Source organism: Littorina saxatilis, unplaced genomic scaffold, assembly GCF_037325665.1.
Source record: "Littorina saxatilis isolate snail1 unplaced genomic scaffold, US_GU_Lsax_2.0 scaffold_2285, whole genome shotgun sequence".
NCBI lineage: Eukaryota > Metazoa > Mollusca > Gastropoda > Littorinimorpha > Littorinidae > Littorina > Littorina saxatilis.
This window is the reverse complement of record NW_027128963.1, coordinates 8,968-16,758: the sequence shown is the minus strand read 5'-3', so window position 1 is coordinate 16,758 and position 7,791 is coordinate 8,968. Positions and strand designations below refer to the sequence as shown.

The 7,791-nt window shown below is 40.7% G+C and overlaps 1 long non-coding RNA gene across 1 annotated transcript; it reads left to right on the top strand.

Moving 5' to 3' along the window:
- The first annotated feature begins 6 nt into the window (after positions 1-6).
- On the top strand, positions 7-6,537 carry LOC138957263 (uncharacterized). The gene is made up of 6 exons (XR_011452976.1): positions 7-489; positions 977-1,072; positions 1,544-1,638; positions 2,275-2,337; positions 2,678-2,771; positions 6,448-6,537. It is a non-coding gene; the product is annotated as an uncharacterized lncRNA (long non-coding RNA).
- The last annotated feature ends 1,254 nt before the right edge of the window (positions 6,538-7,791 follow it).

Sequence of the window (7,791 nt, the reverse complement as noted above, 5' to 3'; positions counted from 1 at the left end):
ACCGTATCTGTGATGGTTTAAGGCTGTTCTTAACCAGACGAACCTTTGGTTCGCGAACTAGGTTCGTGGGGTTCGGCGAACCTCAAGACTGGTTCGGCGAACTTGTCTTGGTTCTTAACCAGACGAACCTGAGTTTTCGAACTAGGTTTGGGAGGTTCGGCGAACTAGGTTCGGGGTTTGCAAGTCATGTCTTGGGAACCTTGAAGATCGGGCCGAACCTTTGACTCTTCTGCCAAGGAGGAAGACAAATTATTGAAAAACTGAATCTCAATGGCGGACGAAATCACCCAAGTCAAAATTACATTTTCTGAGATTTTATAAAAACAACGCTTGAACGAAAAGGTAGAATGGTGACTTCCGTTCGATTTCAAGTTAAGCTTTTCACTTTTCCGAGCAAGACAACCGCTGAGAGTGAAAAAACGCCGCTGTTCGACTTCGAAATTTCCAGTCGTAGACGACCTTCGCTTCTGCAGCATTGTGTTAGTGCAGGTGAGGCAGTGTTACTCATTTCGCTGAGCTCGTTTTCGTATTGTTGTGCATTAGGATCATCTAGTATGATATGAATAAAAGCAGGAATGACTTCGGCATGTAAACGCATTGATTTTGTCGAAATCAGCACAGCAGTAAGCTAGATTCTTTCTGCTCAATTTGTTTAATTTTTTTCTTCAAAAGTTTATGACTTTGATTTTGATTGTTTGTTTATCTCATCGGCACAACATCCATCAGGCAAAATATCAATATGTTGAATGATAACGTTGAGATAAGGAAGTTCACACATTTATCTGCTTGCAACAACAATCGCAAGGACAGATCTATCTGCTTCGTTGACTGCTAGATTTTCATTGAATTTCCCAAGTAATGATGATCTCGTTTTCAATTAGATCTGGACAGTGTTTGTGTTCTTAGATTCATGATTGACCATGCAGGCTGATTGAGATCATAACATTGTGTTTGTTTGTGCTGGTGCAATGTGCAGATCAATGGCCCGGACCGCAAGATGACCCAGTGATCAATACAACTTGCGTTCACCACTCAACATTGTCTTCCACCTAACTCAAGGGCAAAAATAAAGGTACATGGTGGTGAAATCATTGTGCAATTTATGTCTGTGAAGATCAAGATAGTTGTTAGCACTAACTGATCATGCTTATTATTATCAAGTTACATACACACTCCGCCCCAGCTCCACCCTAAACCCATAACAACACTCTCCAGTCCAACTACCCCCACCCTTCCGTGCAACATATGTTGCCGTCTGTACCTTGTTTGTGGCTATGGGGAGTGCTCAAATAGTTCCATAACTGTTAATATAAATTAAAAGTACTGAGAGTTTCATTTTCCATTGCTCTTCCCCTTCCTCACGTCACATTACACACTCCCTTTGCCCCATCCCCCACCCCCTCTCTTTCAATGCTCTCTTTTTTCTTTTACTTCTTCTTCTCTTTCTCTCTCTCTCTACCTGTATAAATCAGCTCTCTGGTTGTTGCTTCTGTAAGTGTAATGTAAAGTTCTACATCTCTGCATTTGTATTGTCATTTTTCAGAATGCCCTTGTAATAACTTCAGCGTCTGCCCATGGAGTCTATATAGGTCAAAGTCTCAAATGTGATGTGATCAAGAGGATGCCGCAATGATCCAGGTAATATTGCAAATACTCAAACTGATCTAAAAGCAGAAGCATAACGTGATCCACAAACATTTCTGCTTAAACATTACAGGGTTACAGTACACCCAGAAAAAACAGCTGGATGTTAGTGCATAATTATCTGCAAGTGCAAGCAACATCGACCCTCTCCCCCTGCTCTTTTTCCATCAGCAAGAGCAACATTTATTTTCATGTACAACTTTTCTAGTGCCTCTTATGTTGTATAACTGTTGATATTTAAATGAAGCAAGTGTTTGTTTTCAATGGCACTGCATTTCCCATGTACACACACACACACACACACACACACACACACACACACACACACACACACACACACATTCGCATTGTCTCTGCCTGTCTGTCTGTCTGTGTCTGTCTGTCTCTCTCTCTGTCTCTCTCTGTCTCTCTCTCTCTCTCTCTATTTCTCTGTTTTTACATAAGTAATTTTGATCACTTGCACTTCACTGGGATTTAGTTACTGAATCAGTCATTCAGTGAGAGTGTTATGTAGAGTAAGAGTATTGAGTCTGCTGCTGCTGCTGCTGTTGTTCTTACTCATTACTGTTTTTCCTCTCTGCATAATTCTTGTTCTCCCTTAAATTGCTGGTGTTATTTTCATCATTACAGTATCTGTCCATTGAGTCTGCGTCTGAGCTGTGATGGGACCAAAAAGATTCCAGAATGAAAGAGGTAACTTTTACTGATCTTTATTTAGTTTATGGAGAAGTTGGTTCACATAATGCATTACAGAGTTGCTGCCCTTTTAGATATATTAAACATTGTACCAGTCATTACATGATCAAACTGTGTTAGCCACCCCACCTTCCCCGGTTCCCAGCTATCCTTCTATCCCCGCCTCTAAACCCCCACCCCAATCCTTCCATCTCCCCCAAATCAAATTTACTGACACAACACTGATTTTCATTTTACCTTATTTAAGTGTTCTTTGAATAAAATTATATAGCCTGTTGCTGCTGCAAATGTTGTTGTGACTGTTCTTCCTCAGTGTATATTTTTTTCGTTTCCTCAGAATGCAGTTCTCCCATGCCCCACAGCGTCTATCAATGGAGTCTACAATATTGTCTGGGATGTGATTTGAGCAAGAGCATGTCAGAATGATCAAGGTAACTTTTTAAACACACAGAACTGATCAAACTGTAGAATTCAAGTACACAATTTCAGATGTTTTCAAATGCATAACATACTGCAACAGTCAGGGTCTTTCTCCACATAAAGAGTGTGAGGTTTTCTTGGTAAAATTGCGATTTTTGTCGCTATGCGCAGAGTGCGACCTTTTTATTTGATTTTTGTACTATAAAGGCAGATATATACTCAAATAAAAGAAAGTCTTGCATGGGGAGGAAGGAATATGCATGAGGCTTTTGACAAGACAAACTGTCCTTATTAGAGCCTAAACATACGTTCCTTACCGTTAGAACCAAAATGTCAGACATCATAGATGCTCCAATTAAACAAAAGAAGGGCATCCTTTTACTTAAACATAATTATACACTGTACCGCACATTAATAACCTGGTTGTGTTCTGTGGCAGTGCATAGTGGGAACCTTTTTGCTTAATGAATTTCACATGTGTCTGTAACTTGAATCTCCACCAAAAGAAGCTGGACGTAAAAAGGGGTGTCTAAAAAAAAGCGCCATATTTCCTTTTTGATCTCTTTTTTTTTCGCAGTCAAAAATGTGATTAAAAAGAAAATAGGGAGGTTTTTTTACCATCCTGTATAGTCTTGTTGTTCCCATGTAAAAACCTAGTCAAACATGTGGTGTCTGATATGCTGGGTAATATGGTGAGGAACATGCCTTTAAAGGCCCAGTGATAATTGTGAAAGCCGTTCTGCTCAGCTGGAATTTGATGAATTTTGTTGTTGTTGTGTTTAATGAAATGAATTCGCAAAAAGGAAAACAATTTTTTTTACTGTTCACACAAAGCACTTGTAGATAGTTGGTATGTGCCGCATGTCAGGGGTGGTCTTATTCAATCAATCAATATGAGGCTTATATTGCGCGTATTCCGTGGGTACAGTTCTAAGCGCAGGGATTTTTATTTTTTTATTTTTTTTTATTTTTATGCAATTTATATCGCGCACATATTCAAGGCGCAGGGATTTATTTATGCCGTGTGAGATGGAATTTTTTTACACAATACATCACGCATTCACATCGGCCAGCAGATCGCAGCCATTTCGGCGCATATCCTACTTTTCACGGCCTATTATTCCAAGTCACACGGGTATTTTGGTGGACATTTTTATCTATGCCTATACAATTTTGCCAGGAAAGACCCTTTTGTCAATCGTGGGATCTTTAACGTGCACACCCCAATGTAGTGTACACGGAAGGGACCTCGGTTTTTCGTCTCATCCGAAAGACTAGCACTTGAACCCACCACCTAGGTTAGGAAAGGGGGAGAAAATTGCTAACGCCCTGACCCAGGGTCGAACTCGCAACCTCTCGCTTCCGAGCGCAAGTGCGTTACCACTCGGCCACCCGGTCCTAATACATACAGGTAAACTGACAGGTACTTTTCCACAGTGGAACCCCCCTTTCAGACCCATTCATTTCAGACTCCCTCCTTTTTGGCTCACGTAAGTGTAGCCTATGCGATGATAAACTTTGTCTGTCTGTGCGTGCGTGCGTGCGTGCGTGCGTGCGTGCGTGTGTGTGTGTGTGATAGAAACTTTAACATTTCCGAGTCTATGGATTACGTCAGTCTCGGTCAAAAGTGTTTGACGTGTGTGATAGAAACAATTTGAAGACGTCACATTATGACGTAAGAGGGTTAGACGTCACGCAAAGGAATTACTGAACGTCTCGGTCATTGTTATTGTGAGCGGGCCGAGACTACTTGGCAGATCCAGGGTCTCGCTTTCTTGCACAGTTTCACCTATGCTTACCGTGTGTGTGTGTGTGTGTGTGTCACTGTGTGTGTGTGTGTGTGTGTGTGTGTGTGTGTGTATGTGTGACGGAGTGATTGAGTTTGTGTTACTGTTTGTCGATTTCTTACGTGAGCCTTGAAGGCTTCGCCTCTTGTTAAGATCTTGCTTCTTTAGATGTTCTGTGACGGGTGAAGTGGCGCGCAGTGGTAAGACGTCAGCCTCCTAATCGGGAGGTCGTGAGTTCGAATCCCGGTCGCTGCCGCCTGGTGGGTTAAGAGTGGAGATTTTTCCGATCTCCCAGGTCAACTTATGTGCAGACCTGCTTAGTGACTTAATCCCCTTCGTGTGTACACGCAAGCACAAGACCAAGTGCGCACGGAAAAGATCCTGTAAACCATGTCGGAGTTCGGTGGGTTATGGAAACACGAAAATACCCAGCATGCCTACTCAACGAAAGCGGAGTGAAGCTGACTATGCTCTCAGAGTATAGTGTGGGGAACCCAAATGGGCAAACGAGCTCACACGTCACCAGAATTTCTGGAACGCTGAAGAAGAAGAAGATGTTCTGTTCATAACCTGTAAATTACCCCCATTTTTAGACCCCTTCCATTTTAAGACTTGATTTTCTCACATTTTTTAAGGTCTTAAAAGGGGTTTCCCCTGTACTCCTAAAAAACCCTGACCCACAAAGTAATTTAATTATAACTGCTGTAATCGTTCCTTCCGTGTGCTATTATCTGTGGGTTTTTTATTTTTCTCCTGTGTTGTCTCATCCTCTGTGCGCCCTGAAAGAGACCTCCGGGTCGAAAATTGCCGTACCTTGTCTTATCCAGCTGTGATCCCGCCTTTGTATTAATGTGAGGGCAGTACCTTTTTTAAACTTTCAATATTGACCGTACGTTTTGCATAAAACACCAATAATGAATTAAAAATACATCAGAAAATTATTTCCTCCGTATACACAATAACCCCTCATTTAAAGGCTGACAAAGTCCTATTTAATTAGTTTACTTACTTCCAGGGCTTTTCCCATCGTTGCGGGGATGTATAAATTAAGCTTCCTGCAAAGTTTTAGGTTTGAAGTCCTTACCAATTACAAGAAATAATCAATTCTTGATCAAGTTTATTGCTATCTTTAGAAACAGTTCTCCAGGGCTTGGGCTATTTTTAGACCGTCAACACAGACAGTACAGCTTCGTCAATCCCCGCGTGAAGGAAATCGCTCACCTTCCACGTGCAAAACGTAGTGATATTGACACGCCAGATTAGCGCGGTAGCGGATTGTGCTAAGCAGGAAAGCGCGCTTTTCTGTATTCTTGTTAACTTCGCAATTTCCGGAAAACATCCACTTTCACTTTGAGACTGTTCTGTTTACATTCGACACTATCAACACCACTTTGCAATACTGAAATAATTTTTTCTGTTTTTGAAAGCTACAGCCAATCGTTATTATATCCCCTTAGGTACAGTTTTATAACATTATTGGCACATGTAAACAATAGGAATTAATTAATGAACGCTACGAAAAGGGCAGCCTTTAACCTATGAACTTGCAACTGTGTTGACCTGTGTAATGTAACATAGACCACCACCATCTCTCTCTCTGTCTCTGTCTCTCTCTCTCTCTCTCTTACACCCCTTACCTGTTCGCAAACCTTTACCCAAATGTATGCTAAATGTATATACAATACAAGACAAGACAAGACATGGCAAGACAAGACAAGTTAGGAAAAGGTTGCCAGTAGGCCAATAGAGGGATGACAAGACAAGGCATGACAAGACAAGACAGGACAGGGACCAAAAAAAAAAGAAAGATAACTAATTCGGTCAACAGATGTTAAAGAAATAAGCATTTGTTTGGGTTGAATGTTTGGGTGTCACCCTGTATATATTTGTATTTTTGCAGGACAGGGTCGAGTTGTGATGATGTCAGGGCGACTGAAGACACACCAACAAGTATTCTTTGGAAGTGTTTGGAACACAAATGAACATTATTTCATAATAAAAAGGCGGCTGACATTGATGTTCATATCGGTTCATGTTCATATTCTCAGCACAGACGTGTGCTTAGAAATCGGATGTTTAAGAACAAGAGACAACCCTGAATAAAGCCTTATGAAATATGGTTGGAGCTGGATCAAAAGTGTGTGTGTGTGTGTGTGTGATTGAAGGGCAACATTTATAAATGATGAGACAGAAAGCTAAAGCACATCCTTTTATCGTACGTTCCATATCGTCCTCCTACTTTAAATGCTTGCTAATACAGACGTTCTCCAAGAAAATGTCTATCCAGTAATGTTTTGTTTATTGCAATGAAAGCTTTTTTTTGAGAAGAATGAAGAGGAATCAAATGTTTAAAAAACAAAAAAACAAGACAATTGAATTGCTCAAAACGTAAAGAAACAGGATGATTTTGGTTCAGTGGTACTATTTGTAGACCCTTAAAGCAATACATCCACAAGGGATTCCAGTGTATCAGTGCAAATAGAAAATTTCTGATATAACTTGAAAATTAAAACAGACTGAATTGTGATAAAAAGAACCAAAATACCGAGTAGTTTTTTTTTTAGGTCTCCCTCTTCACTCAATCCCCAAACTCATATTCTGTACCGAAAAGAGCTCAAACACACACGTGGACAGACAGACACGCACACACACTTTGGTAAACATCATGTATGCTTCTCGACTCTGCTGATCCACAATTAGAAATATCGCTATCATCATTTATTTTTGGTCACCGTCTTTCCCTTTTCACAGGCAAGTTTTTGTGTGTAGCATTTCCCATAGAACCCCGATGGCTCCACGGTAGACACAATGATCAGTCCATACCAGTCATGTTATTTTCTCGAATCAATTTATAACCTTTAACCCAGGAGGGTAAATGACATGGAAGGCTTCGGGTAATCTTGAACTTCAATGTGTTAAATTCATAGCTCATAATTCAGAGGCATTCAAGCCTCCAAATTTGGAGAACCTGCACTTGTAATCATAACAAGTCTTTTAGATCCCTTTAAAGTCACGGAATGAACTCCGATGAACTGTACGAATCATAGCGTACTCTGGTACGAATGCATTTTGTTTACATGCGTCAAAGAAGGAATTATCCGTGTCAGCGGACAGGGGAGGCAACTTTGTCGTGTAATTGAAGTCCCTTGGTTGACAACCTACGCCATTTTCGCCGATCAAACAACCAAATTAATTAATCATGCTTAGGTTTGGAGCTTAATCCGTCAATTAATTTCATGATAAA